We start from the raw sequence: 15,011 nt of genomic DNA, 5'->3' as shown, positions 1-15,011 counted from the left end.
ATTACTGGTAGGATTGCAGACTGGTACAACCATTCTGGAAATCAGTCTGGAGGTTCCTCAGAAAATTGGACACTGAACTACCTGAGGACCCAGCTATACTTCTCTTGGGCATATACCCAAAAATGCCCCAACATATAACAAAGACACATGCTCCACTATGTTCATAGCAGCCTTATTTATAATAGCCAGAAGCTGGAAAGAACCCAGATGCCCTTCAACAGAGGAATGGATACAGAGAATGTGGTACATCTACACAATGGAATATTACTCAGCTATCAAAAACAATGACTTTATGAAATTCATAGGCAAATGGATGGAACTGGAAAATATCATCCTGAGTGAGGTAACCCAATCACAGAAAAACACACATGGTATGCACTCATTGGTAAGTGGCTATTAGCCCAAATGCTCAAATTCCCCTCGATGCACAGAACACATGAAACTCAAGAAGGATGACCAAAATGCGAATGTTTCACTCCTTCTTTAAAAGGGGAGCAAGTATACCTTTGGGAGGGAATAGGGAGGCAAAATTTAGAATAGAGGCAGAAGGAACACCCATTCAGAGCCTGTCCCACATGTGGCCCATACATATACAGCCACCAAAGTAGATAAGATGGATGAAGCAAAGAAGTGCAGGTTGACAGGAACCGGATGTAGATCTCTCCTGAGAGACACAGCCAGAATACAGCAAATACATAGGCGAATGCCAGCAGCAAACCACTAAACTGAGAACGGGACCCCCGTTGAAGGAATCAGAGAAAGAACTGGAAGAGCTTGAAGGGGCTCGAGACCTCATATGATCAACAATGCCAAGCAATCAGAGCTTCCAGGGACTAAGCCACTACCCAAAGACTATACATGGACTGACCCTGGACTCCAACTGCATAGGTAGCAATGAATAGCCTAGTAAGAGCACCAGTGGAAGGGGAAGCCCTTGGTCCTGCCAAGACTGAACCCCCAGTGAAGTGATTGTTGGGGGAGGGCGGTAATGGAGAGTGGATGGGGAGGGGAACACCCATAAAGAAAGGGAGGGGGAGGAGTTAGGGGGATGTTGGCCTGGAAACTGGGAAAGGGAATAACAATTGAAATGTAAATAAGAAATACCCAAGTTAATAAAGATGGAGGAAGGAAAAAAATATTAAGGAAAACCTTAAAGAATAAAATTAAGAGTATCTGAGAGAGGTACACAAACACACACACACAGGCACACACACACACACACACACACACACACACACACACACAAAGCAGTGATGATTAAATTTCAGTCTGCCCTCACTCAGTGTGATGTCACAGTACATAGCTACCTTCTCTAAATTTCCTAGGGTTTGTAAGAAGGCCCCTAATAATCAGGAAGCTCATGAGAATTTTAATATTCCCGAGGTTCCTCCCCAAGTTAGTGTGAAGAGAATCCATTTCTGGGGAGAGGAGATTTTCCTGTTGAATTTCAGGCAAGTGGGTGGGAGAGTTCCACAGATGCACTATTTTGTGCCTTATCACCCATGTTGCATTGGGATTTTTAGTGATGCAGGTTTCTTAGAGTCTGACATGCTCCTACAGATGACCCCAGTAAACTCACCGGATCACGGAACCAGATCTAAGTGAAAACTTTGGGGTTGTTGTTGTTGTTGTTGTTGTTGTTGTTGTTGTTGTTGTTGTCATTAATGTCGTTTATTGAGTGAGAAGATACTGTTTGCACATGTCCCCCCAACAAGATTCACATGTTATTTCATCTTAATTTTAATGTACCTTAAAGCCTCATCCCCAAATAAGTTTCCTTTCATAGCTACTGGCGTGTGCATTCAAGGTTTATGTCAACTTCACATAAGCTAGAATCATTTGGGAAGAGGGAACTCAACTGAGACAATGTTAGCAGCAGATTGGCCGGTGGGCAAGCCTGTGGTGTACTCTTGACTGATGACTGATACGGGAGGGTACAACTCCCACACTGTGGGCTGTTCTATCAGTGAGAGGGTGGTCCTAAGTTCTATAGGAAAGCAGGCTGAACAAGCATGCTAGTAAGCAGTACCCCTCCATGGCCTCAGAATTAGCTCCAGCCTCCAGGATCCTGCCCCGCATGATTTGATGTCCTCACTTCCTTCAGTGACAGGTTGTACCAGGAAACAAAATAAACCCTTTCTTTCCCCCCCAGCCCCCCCAAAAAATTCAGTCTGATGTCATCTTTATATTTAGACTAGTATTGATTCAAATCAGAAGTTAAGAGCATATGAGGTACTGTCATGAAACCATGCTACAATTAATAAGTCCCACTGCTTTCAGAGTTGTAAGACGTGCTATATAAATCCCAACAATATTCTGACTTAAGTCAGCACATGCTATAGGGAGGATCAAATGCCGTATTTATATACTTTGGGAGAGAGCGTTTTACCGTGTATCCCAGGGTATCCTTGAACTCACAGCAATCCTCCTTCCTCAGTATCCTTAGTGGTAGGAATACAGGCAAGAGATGCCACAGCAGCTCAGGTCTCATTACATTCTGATCTAGGTTAGGACTGAAACTGAAATAAGCTGGCATGGATACAATATAGCGCTTGTATATTGTTGGTACCAGAGTTGTGATGCAATTGTATTCAAAACATGTACTATTTGTCTTCTGAGAAGCAATTCATGGTGCTCTGATTAAGTGTTAAGAAAGAAGTACTAATCGCTAGCTTAAAAACATATACAATGTAGTTAGTGAGAATAAACATTTGTGGCCTGTAAAATAAAATAATTGAAATCGCCAGTCTAAAAGGTTCAAATTGGTATAGTTTGAATAAGTGATAAACACGCTCCCATGGGAGGATGCTTTGGGAAGGCCTGAGGCACTTTTCTTAAGGTGATGAAGTCCTTTCCAATTCTATAGCCAGCTCTAGGCAATGACCCATGCAAAGGCACAAAGACAAATGGTATGCTCTTGTGAAGGATGACAATTAGATGTTAACTGATATACAGGTTGCATTAAGGGTTGGAGTATAGAAAATAACAGGTGACTTATGTGTGGGTGTTGGGTCGTGGGCAAGTCTTGAGATTTGAAAATTACAATGTTGGTAAAAATAGGAATCTACTGAGTCTGGGAGTCTAAGAACAGGAATCTGTGATTAGAAGTCAGTTGGGGAGAATAGAGATACCCATCTGTTCTTTCTTTAATCTCATGCCTGCTCGTCCCTTACATATACCTCAGAATGTCCTGTGAACTATGGAGCAAAACAAGGAATACGCTGAACATATGAAGACACATGCAACTTATGCTTCAGTGAAAGGAGTTACAAACACACAAGAGACAAACAAATGACATAATTACTGTGATAACTGCAATGAAGAAAATGAAAGTAAATGAAGACAGAGAGACAGAAACAGAGAGAGACATGCATGGGCACATGTGCACATGTGTGTCCATACACACACACACAGACACAGAGACATAAAGACACACACACACACACAGACACACACACAGACACAGAGACACACACACACACACACACACACACACACACACAGAGAGAGAGAGAGAGAGAGAGAGAGAGAGAGAGAGAGAGAGAAACTTGTTTGCTTATTTATTAAAACTGGCCCCACTTGCCTCTGCTCCCGAGTTAAGAGTACAGCTCAGCTATGAGTTGTTTTTTTGTTTTTGTTTTTTCTTTTTTCTTTTTTTTTTTAATTTGGAGCTAAGAGAAGGAGAATGTAATCTCTCCTCAGTGACATGCCAGTTTGGATTTGAAGAGCTTACTTATTGATAGAGTACTTTCCCAGCATGCACAAGGGCTGGGCTTGATCCTTTCAATTAAAAAAAAAAAAAAAAAAGGTAGGCAAAGCTGAATAAAACATATGCAACAAAGAAGAGGAAATAGAAAGTCACAGAAAGGTGGATAAGGTTATATTATCATAAAGACCTAAACCAGGAAGCCCAGCTTCACTTCCAAATGGATATCTGGTCCCCTCACCCATAGGAAATTCTACTAATTTATGTATGACAGAGTCCTCACAGCTATGCCCCCACACTGCCTCTTTATTTGAATTTGTATTTGAAGTCATATACTTAGGAATGTGGTCTTAGTCTGGTGGAATGATTGCCAGGAGACAGACAAAATTCAAAACACAGGAGAGCACTGGAGTTAAGAAGGAGGAGGCAAGAACCTGGTATCTAAGAAAATGAAAGTAAATGAAGACAGAGAGACAGAAACAGAGAGAGATAGGCATGGGCACATGTGCGCATGTGTACACACACACACACACACACACACACACACACACACACACACACACACACACACAGAGACAGTAATGAGTGTAACAGGAAGGACCCCATGAACTTAAAATTCCTCTGAGGTAAACGGACAGTGTGGGGGTAGAGCTGTGAGGACCCAGTCATATGTAAATTGAGTAAAATTGGAATTAGTAGAATTCACTATGGGCCTCTTGACCAGATGTCAGTATAGAACTAAGACCCTCCTTCCTGGTTTAGGTCTTTATAATAGTATAATTGTATCCATCTATGGGACTTCGTGTTTCTTTTCTTTGTTACATATGTTTATTAGATTTTAACCTTTTTTTATTGTTTTGATTTTTTGTTTTGTTTTGTTTGTGGTTTTTTGTTTTTTGTTTGTTTTGTTTGTTTTTGAGTCATATGGCTCGATGCCAGCCCCCTGTGCATGCTGGAAAAACAGTCTATCAGGAAGCTTTGTGCTTCTCTCCTCAACAGAGTTTAGAGGTCCTATGAAAATTCTTAACCCAGAGTACATTATCAACTTTACGATTACATGGCTTCTTATTTATTTCCTTTTGAAACAATATCTCATACAGCCTAGGCTGCTCACAGACACTGCTGAGGTTGGCCTTGAGCTCCCAATCTCCTACCCCCACTTTCCAAGAAGTGAAGTTACAGATGTGTAATGAATATTCTTACTTGAGATGAGTTTTCATTATTAATGTTGCCTTGTTGTAAAGGCTAATTTGCCAATTAGGGGTGGATATGACCTTTGTTAGGTTTCGAATGAAGACTCCCTCCATGTGGCTTTTAAAGTGCTAAAGGTTTGGTCTCTAGCTAGGGTGTTATTAAGACTGAGTGGCCCGTGAGGGCGCCACCTTCATCAATGGACTCAATTTGACTGCATTATTAGGAAAGCATCATTAGCCCTCATCCTCCCTCCCCTAGTCCCCTGTTCTCTGTCACTGTCTCTTTCATGTCAAGGTTCTGTGTTTTGCTGTGTATTGTAGTGCTAAGAGCAGGTTCCCAAGACCTAGTTGTCCCAGAGACAGGAGAGTCAGCAGGTAGACCCAAGTGACCCTATGTGACCTCACCCTCAAGTTATTTCTGGTTGGTAAACAAAGATGCTGAGGGCCAATAACTGGGCAGAAGAGACAGGAGCAAGGTTTAGGATTCCCGGGCTTTGGGGTTTGAGGAGATCCTAGAGGGAGAGAAGGAATGGAGAAGAAGCCACCACAGGCTAGGTGAGTCATGAATATGTGGCAAAGAGTGCTAGCCAATCGGAGTAAGAGCAGTCCAGAGGAAACATAGTATAATTTGGGGCTATTGGAAAGTAGATTCTAATAGCACAGAAGATATATATGTGCCCAGCTCTTAGGCTATTTAAGGCTTATTGTACAGCTTGTGTGTCTTTTATCTGGGAACTGAAAGGCCAAAGGAGGAGTTGAAACCTCCGATCAGGACTAAAAATTTCTCCAACACTTTCTCTCCCTGTCCTTTTCTCTCTCTCACCTCTCTTTCCCTCTGCTTCCTGGCTTGTTGAAGAGTTATGTCCCACTGCACCCCAGCACCAGGAAGTTCTGCTTCACTGAAGACCCAGAAACAATGGAGCCCGCTGATCATCGACTGAAAACAAAAGCTCTCTTTCTTATAAATTGTTTCTCTTGGGCTGGAGAGATGGCCCAGAGAATCAGACTGCCTGCCCTTCCAGAGGACATAGGTTCATTTGTCAGCATCTCCACAGCTGCTTACAGCCATGTGACCTTCACTTGCAGGGGATTCAGTTCTGTCTTCTAAACTCCCTGGGCACCAGGTACGCTAGTGGCACAAAGAAACACGCATAGGCAAAACACTTATATACGTCAAATAAACTAGAACGATTAAAAAAAACCTGTTTCTTTAGGTATTTGTCAAAGCAGTGGACAGATAACTAATACAATTTTCCAGCTGTGGAGTCTTGGAGCAGAACAGCTAGGTAGAAAAAAGGCGAAAGTGTACACGAGAAGCTCAAGTCTTAGTAGAGATGGGATAACAAAGAGAAAATCCATTCAAAGACTCCAGGATTATAAGCCTGTGATCATAAGCTAAGAAATTCAGGATAGCATTAGTATTACTCCCTACCCCCCCCACACCCCCAACAAACACAATTGGTGCAACCAAACACTTGTCAACCATCTTAAGGTAGATAGATATATCTTGGCTTACAGTTTGAGGAGATACGGTCATCATGTCTGTGCTGGTGACAACACGTGACATGAGAGATAAGGAAGGGAGATTTTTTTTTCTCATTTTTCCTTTTTGTCTCTTCAGGCTGAAACTAAAGCTTGTGGGATAATGTCACCCACATTCCTGATGGGCCTGTCCCTAGCAGTGGTTCCTCCTAGGAAATATTCTCATGAACACACCAGTCTGTTCCACTAATGTCTTAAGCGCTTTGGGACCCAATCCTATTGATAATTAAATTTGCCATCACAGCATCGAGTTTGAGGAAGAAGTAATAAATGAAAAAATGGAAATAGAAAGGAAAGGAAAGGGAGGTGTGGTTAAGGACAAAGTTTATTGTGAATATATGGGAGAGCACAGCCAGAGTCAGGGACCTCTGGGACAGTCCAGAGTGGACATGACTCTGAGCTGGGCCATGGGGGGAGACAGGGTAGAGGAGAGAGGAGAACCAGGTGCAGCAATCAGGAGGCCCAGTGGTACAAAAGAATAGGTAACCAAAATGCTTGGATTATATAGGGAAGTGCAGCCCAGCCCCTCTGGGCTGGAGAGTTCAGGGTAGGGGGATGGGGTATGCCAGTCAAGAGAACCCTGTAACAGGTAAGTACTGAAGGATGTCTGGAGAAACTGGGAGCTAGGTCTGCCTGAATATGTTAAATAGCCACCCCAGCATTTGTCCGTGGTCTGAAGCCTAACAAGAAGCGACTCTCACACATTTTCCACTGTCCATCACACATATGCTTTGGCATGTTTGTCTCCCATACACAAACATATACATGTAATAAAACGTTTTACTTTTAAGTCTTGGTCTTGCGACCAATGCTTCAGTTTCTCACTTGTGAAATGAATGATTCCCTTCTTTCCTTCCTTCCTTCCTTCCTTCCTTCCTTCCTTCCTTCCTCCCTTCCTCCCTTCCTTCCCTCCCTCCCTCCAGTCCCTCTCTCTCTTTCTTTCTTTCTTTCTTTTCTTTCTTTTTTCTTTCTTTCTTTCTTTCTTTCTTTCTTTCTTTCTTCCTTCCTTCCTTCCTTCCTTCCTTCCTTCCTTCCTTTCTTTCTTTCTTTCTTTCTTCCTTCCTTCCTTCCTTCCTTTCTTTCTTCCTTTTTTTCCTGTTTGTTTGAGATAGTATCTATGTAGTGCTGACTGTCCTCCATCTCAGAGAAATCCTCCTGTTTTTGCTTCCTGGATCCTGGGACTAAGCCTAGCAAGAACATTTTCTTTGAAGAGTCACTGTCTTCTCTAAATATGTAAGATTTTCTAAATCAAAATCATTTCTGTTTTTTTTTTAAATTCTGCTCAATCCTTTATCTTTTGTGATTTCAAGATGATGGCCCCCAAGATGATCATTATATGAATGTGAAGTATGTTTACAAACAAGGATTGTTTAGATCTCTTCCTCAGGTTTGTGTCAGCTGCATGATTAGATTTGTAGGGCCTGTACATGCAAAGGCTATCTCCTGTTCAGTAGCTTTCCTCAACACAACTGCTTGAGTTTATTGCTCTCCCAGGATATTACCATCACTGTAGAATGGGAATGGCCTGCTTTCTGCTGTGGGTTCCCCCACTACAATCATACATTGTTAAAATGTACCTTCTGTTCCTTCCAGTTTCAATCAGTTTACTACAATATGCTATTCAGAAATGATTGGAGAGTCCTGCTTTCTTCAGTCAGCCAGTTCTGACATGCTATAGAGTCTATAAAAATTCTAAAACCACAATAGAAGAAAGAGCAGCGCATCAGATTATGTTAATTGTGATAAGAATTCAAACCCAGTGCTTTATCTTTAAAAAAAATGTTTAAGCAAAAATAGAGAATGCTATTATGCTACACAACAGGAAGTAGTACAGGAATGCACGTTGCCTGTCACATGCAGAGGAGAGGCTCCCTGGCTTTTGGGATGTTGGTCCATCATCATGTTCCATCTTCAATTAGTTGATATGAGTTGTTGATTCAAAATACCCAAAGTTATATTATCCGAGTTAATAAAGAATTATGCTAGCTGGATTTTATTGTCATTTATTTCATACAATTTAGAGTCATTTGGAAAGAGAGAACTTCAATGGAGGAATTGATAGTTGATGTGGGAGGACCCAGCCCACTCTCTGGGTGGCAGAATAGATTTTTGAGATAGTCCAAGGGATGATACAGGATGCCAAGCTTCCGATCTGAAGCTACTACAAGTAAAGGAATATCAAAAGCCTGATCCTGAAGGGTCTTGTTTTGTTATACAGCAAACAACAGACACACACACACACACACACACACACACACACACACACACACACACCAATCATAGTGTGATAAGCTATGTGCATAGCTCCTTGGATTACTTTGTTGACAAGAGGTGTGTTTTAGTGATTGTGTTGCTGTGAACAGACACTGTTACCAAGGCAACTCTTATAAAGGACAACATTTACATGGGGTTGGTTTACGTGTTCAGTGGTTTTGTCCATTATCATCATAGCAGGAAGTATGGCAGTATGCAGGCAGACATGGTCCTGGAGAAGCTGAGAGTTCTGCATCTTGATCCAAAAGCAACCAGGAAAAGACTATCTTCCAGAAGCTAGGAAGAAGGTCTTAAAAGCAATAAGCACAGTGGCACACTTCCTCCAACAAGGCCACACCTACTCCAACAAGGCCACATCTCCGAATACTGCCAATTCCTGGGCCAAGCATATTCAAACAACCACAACATGGGATAAAGCTTGGTGTGATTTAAGGAAGTGATCGCTTTCCTTGTCCTTTGTCCATGACAAGAGAAGAAAAGAAGCATTTGGTTATTTTTCTAACCAACTTTTCAATGAATATAATTTCTTAAGGTCATAAATTTCTTAATAAAAACAAAAAACAAGATTGTTCATAGAAATATTGGGTTCACTGGTATATCATTAAACTGTATTATTAACCCCCCCCTTTGCTTATGTCTACTCAGCCTTCACTGCCCAAGGTCTAGCCTACTCAGACAGTTGGAGAAGGATGGTGTCACCTATTGCTGACTCCACATCTCAGCATCTGTGGTGTTCCTCAGCGAAAGCAATATGGGCTCTGCAGACTAGCCTCAGAGCTATCCAGTGTGGTGGTGATTGGAGAGAACACTTAAGCCGTTTACAATTTATCAGTTTCTTGGTGTGTGCCTGGTCCCTCATGGATACATGGCACATTTAAATTCTGGAAATTTTGTGTGCATGTTTGACCTCCTGGCTTGACTTGACCCAGGTGGAAGTCAGCCTCCACTTAGAATAGGCAGCACACGTTGAGAAATGTAGTAATGGGGCTGGAGAGATGGCTCAGCCGTTAAAGGCTAGGCTCACAACCAAATATATAAGAGAAATGTAGTAATGAGCTAGTGGAACGCTGTAGCATTTCCAGAGTACCTGTTGTAACTATAGACCTGGTTAGGAAGGCTCTTGAGTTTCGAAGTTTAGAGGAATTATTTCTGATGATAGAATTAGTAAAACCATCCTGTGTTCATTTTATCAACTTCCCACTATATTAGTATTCAATAGGTTGATAATATGACAGTACTATTTTAAATTTTTTTCTTTTTTAGATTTCATTTATCTTTTGTGTGTGTTTGAATGAATGCATGAGTACATGTGCTCGTGCCCATGAAAGCTAGCAGGGGTGTTGGCTCTCCCTGAAGCTGGAGTTACAAGCAGTTGGGAGCCACTGTAGGGATGCTAGGAACTGAGCTCAGATCCTCTGGAAGTGCTCTTAGCCACTGAGCCATGTCTACAGCCTCAGGTATCATGCTCTTTATGAAGACTCTTGAGAGAGCTCTAGTGACAAAGTAATAGTTGGGGAAAACAAAATACCCCCATAGTTGTGCTTTCTTGAATGCTAAGAACTGCTGTCCCTTAACCAGAGAGGAGCAGGCTGTTTTCTCCTCTGAAGCCGCCCTTGTAGTTGCCATTCCTAGACTTGCTCTGAGTTCAAATCCCCAGATTCTCCTTAGAAGATTCCTTGCCTTCTTACAAGTGGCCTGATTCAGCCATGCCTACTTTGCCATCTATCTTGGGGTGGAGTGTCTGACAGAATGTAGGCCATGCATCTTGTTCATAAAGTGCCCACTGCCACCTCCTAGAGATTGAACTCTCAGCCATAGTCATGGGTTTTGTGCTACACAATAATTTAATCTTGCAATAGCATGTTCATTAACTTCTTACAATGAGAAAGGGGTGCAGGTATGCTAGAACACTGAGTGTTCTATCACTCTTTGCCTAATTCTTTTGAGGCATAGTCTCTCCCTGACCTAGTTGGAACCTGTGTTGTTTAGCTGGGCTAGCAGCCAGGAAGCTGCAGAAATTTTTCAATCTCAATGATACAGAGCACTGAGGTTTCAAGCCTGTCTACAAGCCTGTCACTTGTATATAAACATGTGACCTGTTGTAGGGGTGCTGGCATCTGCACTCATGTCTTCATGGTTCAGTAGTAATCTGTCTTAACCACTATGGAATCATCTTTCAAGCTGCTGCTTCTATATTCTAAAGAATTACAGGGAGAGATTCCTGCGAGATGATCCACGGTCCTGTCTCTGGATTGTCTTCATTGTGTGTTTTAAATAATAATGTAAAACTCTTCTGATACACATAACTTAAAGATCACAAAGTCCAAGCAGTGACCTTTGCTGGGTAGACTTTTAAAATTTCTTTGGCAGTTGTAGCTTGCTTTGTTTTGTGTTATAGAATGAATGGTAGTAATTATAGTCTTAGAAAGGTTATTTAAAACAAAACATGGTTTATAATGCCAAATATTCCCCCTCAGTTTTTTTCCATAGTTTTTAGATAACAGAACTAATTCCAACTAAGATTATACTCTTTCCTTGTTTGGGCACAATTTTTCAATGTAAACAGCATCTTGAAGATAAACATCTTAAATCTTGAACAGGATATGGTAGTGCCTGTCTGTAATTCCAGGACTTGCAAAGAGGAGGTGGGAAGGTCAGGAGTTCAAAGCCAATCTGAACTATAGGATGCTGTCTCAGCAAATTAACAACAGACAAAACCATAAGTCAGACATATTGTGTAAGTACGGACCAAGTTTGTGTAAGACGTCAAGTCTCTAATTCTAAACGGAGTCTGAACTGTGAGTTCAGACTAACTTGCACACTACGGAATTGTAGTTAACAATCTAATTTATTACCTGCCTTTTCCACCCTGATGGGCTCCTCCCTCTCAGGCCCTAGTGCACAATGCCTGCTTGACCGTGCTCGCCATTCCCCCTTTTAACATCATTGTCTATCCTAGTCCCATCTAACCTGCTGTCAAGAAGTTTAACTACAGCAGTCCCTGCAAAAGCTCAAAGGTACCAATGTCAGCAGCGTCCAAATTCAGAGCAGAAAGTTCTAAATAACCCAGAGCATCTCATTCCAGGTCCAAATCTAGATGTCTGTCAGAACTTTTAAAAACCTGACCTCCAACGTACATTTCTAAAATTGCCTCCAACTCCTCTCCCCATAAACTCCGCTGTGTGCTAGAGAGGCCTTCGCACTGCACAGGGTGACATCTGACCTCTGCTTCTGTTGCTTCTGTTTACCCACCAAATTCCAACCCTGGCTTTAGGATCCTGCCTTGGGTTTCTGATTTAATTCAGCCCGTGTTTCTTTCTCATTCACTTCAGTGCTTGCTGTTTAAGGTCCACCCCATTCCCCCAGCCCTCCCCTCCCCACCCTCCACTCTCCAGTCCTCCCCTCCCCACACTCCACCCCTCCTCATTCCACATCCCCCAGCACCCCCACTCTCATGTATGTCTTTCAGATTTTATGGGCCAGTTTAGGTTTCTGTGTGCATACCTCCTGGTTCTTTTGTCTGGAACATTCCTTCCATATTTGGTTTCCTCCTCTAAGCCTCAAACAAAATGTCACATCATTAGACAGGCTTTCCAGGATTACAGTAGTTCCCGACATCCATCTTGTTCACCTCAGTAGCTTTCAAAGTCCATCCTCCAGGATGTCGTTTCATGAAGATGTGGAGCTGTCTGTCCTGTCTGCCCGCTCTCCAGTACCTCCTGGGATGTTATTTCACTTTATTTTCTTGTCCCCCCATAGATTAAGGAAGATTGTCTACTGATTTAAAGGTTGATCTCTGTTATTAACCCCACAGGGATCCACTCAGAAATAGTGTTTTCCCAACAATATCTTTTCCCAACCATCCCAGAGCAGTTGATGCAGAAGTTTCACCAACACAGTAGTACCTAAAGAGATATTTAACTTGGTTGTACCACCAATGCTTTTCTTAATGGGCCTCCAACAGGAAAAACAGTTGTATCTTGCTAGTGTGTGTGTGTGTGTGTGTGTGTGTGTGTGTGTGTGTGTGTGTACAGGGTGTGGTGTGTATATGTGAGTGTGTTTAAATGTGTTATCGGTATATAGCTGGAGGCCAAAGGTCAATATCTACAGCCTTCTTTGCCTACTTTCCACCATATATAATTTTAAAAGTTATTTTATTACTTCTGTCGCTTATGTGTGGGTGGTCTAAAAACCACCAGATTCCCTGGAGCTGGGACATAGGAAGTTGTTTGATGCTTAACATAGGTTCTGGAAATCTAGCATCAATTCTCTGGAAGAGGAGCAAGGGCTCCTGAGCCATTTCTCCAACCCCTCTGCCTTATTGATTGGTTGATTGATTGCTTGACATGATCTTTTGATGAACTTGGAGCTCACCAACTTAGCTAGATGAGCTGGCCAGCTAACCCTAGAGATCTACGTGAGTCTACTCTTCCAGTGCGGTGCTTGCAGAAATGAATTGGCATTAATATGGATTCAAGGGACCAGGACCCAGATCCTCTGGCTTCCTTGGCAAATACTTTAGCAACTGCATCATCTCCCCAGACCTTCATTTAGGTTATTTGGAGTAAGTCTGATTCTTTCATTAAGTAAATGTTTCAGTATTTATTTTTCTATGCTTATATTTATTACTATTAAAACTGTCTTTATTATATAAAATAATATATTACACAAGCATGTGCACGTGTACCTCTAGAGGTAAGAGAACAACTTTCAAGAGTCAGTTTTCTTATTCAACTGTAGTATGGGATTCAGGGATCAAACTCAGGTCAACAAGTTTTTTAGTTTTTGTTTTGTTTTGCTCTTCCCCACTGAGCCATCTGGACAGCCTTGTTTTTTCTTCTCCTCAGCCCTCTCTTCTTTTTCCTCTTTTTCTGAGCCTGAGTCTCATATTGCCCTATGTGGCTCGAAACTGCCTATGTAGACCAGACTGACCTTCAACTCACTGAGACCTGCCTGCCTCTGCCTCTGTCTTTGGAGGGCTAAGATTTAAGGATTGTCCTATGACCAGTAATTTTTGGAAAAAAAAAACACTTTACAGTATATATTTATTGCAAGTTTTCTCAATTTTTACTTCACCTACAGAAATAAATGGGATAGCTCTGGACTTTGAAGCCATGTGATAAATAAAATGAAATGAAGTCCTGGTATGTGACTATCTTTGTAATTTGGGTAAAAGTCAAATTACTTGTTTTAATGGAAGAAAAATTACGGGTACATAAAGAATGAGGATTTTTCAAAGTAGCTGCTGAGCCTGACCATGTATTTGAGAGAGCAAACAGTAGAATGTTCCTGAGCTTGCAGGCAGTGGTGTTATAAACACACATATAAGAATGCTATTATTATCTTGGCCCTAGGCAACCGACGTGCTAAAGAAAAACCTTCTAGTGACATCTTTCAAAGCTCAGCTACTTGAGAAATACAGGAAATTTACTCAGAGATAATTCTTTCTACTCAGAATTGCCTCAACACAGTGGCAATGGGGCTTAGACTACACACTGTCGTCAGTGCATTTAAATTCCAACAGCATAAATATTTTCAAAACCCTGCAGTGCCTGGAAGTCCTTTTGTGAGATGAGTAATGGGGTTTGTGCCCATTGTGACAGAGTCACTAAAATTGGACTGACATTTGCTGCACCAAATTTAGAGGGATCTTGGAGAGCAAAAAACAACTTGTGAAATTATTGCTGTAAGTGGATAGAAGGAATTAGGGCAACCTAATTCCTAATCCAACTGTTGGTGAACACGACTTATGTGGAGCCATATTTTCTACAGTGGATTGCTATATTTATTCTAACTGTGCGAATCTTTCTATTCATACCACATAAACTTGCACTTTGTGATAGAATAGAGGTGCCAGGTTCACCTTTTACTTTATTTGTGAATGGAAAAGGAGCCTTTAAAAGTATAATGACATGAATTGCTAGGTATGGTGTCTTGTAACGTTGATCCCAGAGAGGTAGAGGCAGGAAAGTCAGGAGTTCAAAGTCATCTTTTGCTAGCCAGTTCAGTCTGAGTCCAGCCTAGGCTGCATGAGAGAGTCTGTCTCCTACATCAAAAAGAAATAAATTATGAGATAAGAACAAAAAGGCATCCCTCCTTGGTTTTTGCTTCGGTTCCTGCCTCCCGTTGTCTGCTTTGAATTCCTACTCCACTTCTCTTCCTGATGGACTACCATCAGGACCCGTCTGCCCAAACGAAGCTTTCCCTTCGCAAGTTGCTTCTGGTCAGAAAATTTTATCCCAGCGATAGAAAGCAACCTGAGAGAAAAGAAGAGAAGAAGTGCTTTAAAAAATATT

This window comes from Rattus rattus, chromosome 10, assembly GCF_011064425.1.
Source record: "Rattus rattus isolate New Zealand chromosome 10, Rrattus_CSIRO_v1, whole genome shotgun sequence".
In the NCBI taxonomy this organism is placed as follows: domain Eukaryota; kingdom Metazoa; phylum Chordata; class Mammalia; order Rodentia; family Muridae; genus Rattus; species Rattus rattus.
The sequence above is the reverse complement of the archived record's forward strand: the minus strand, read 5'-3'. Positions refer to the sequence as shown.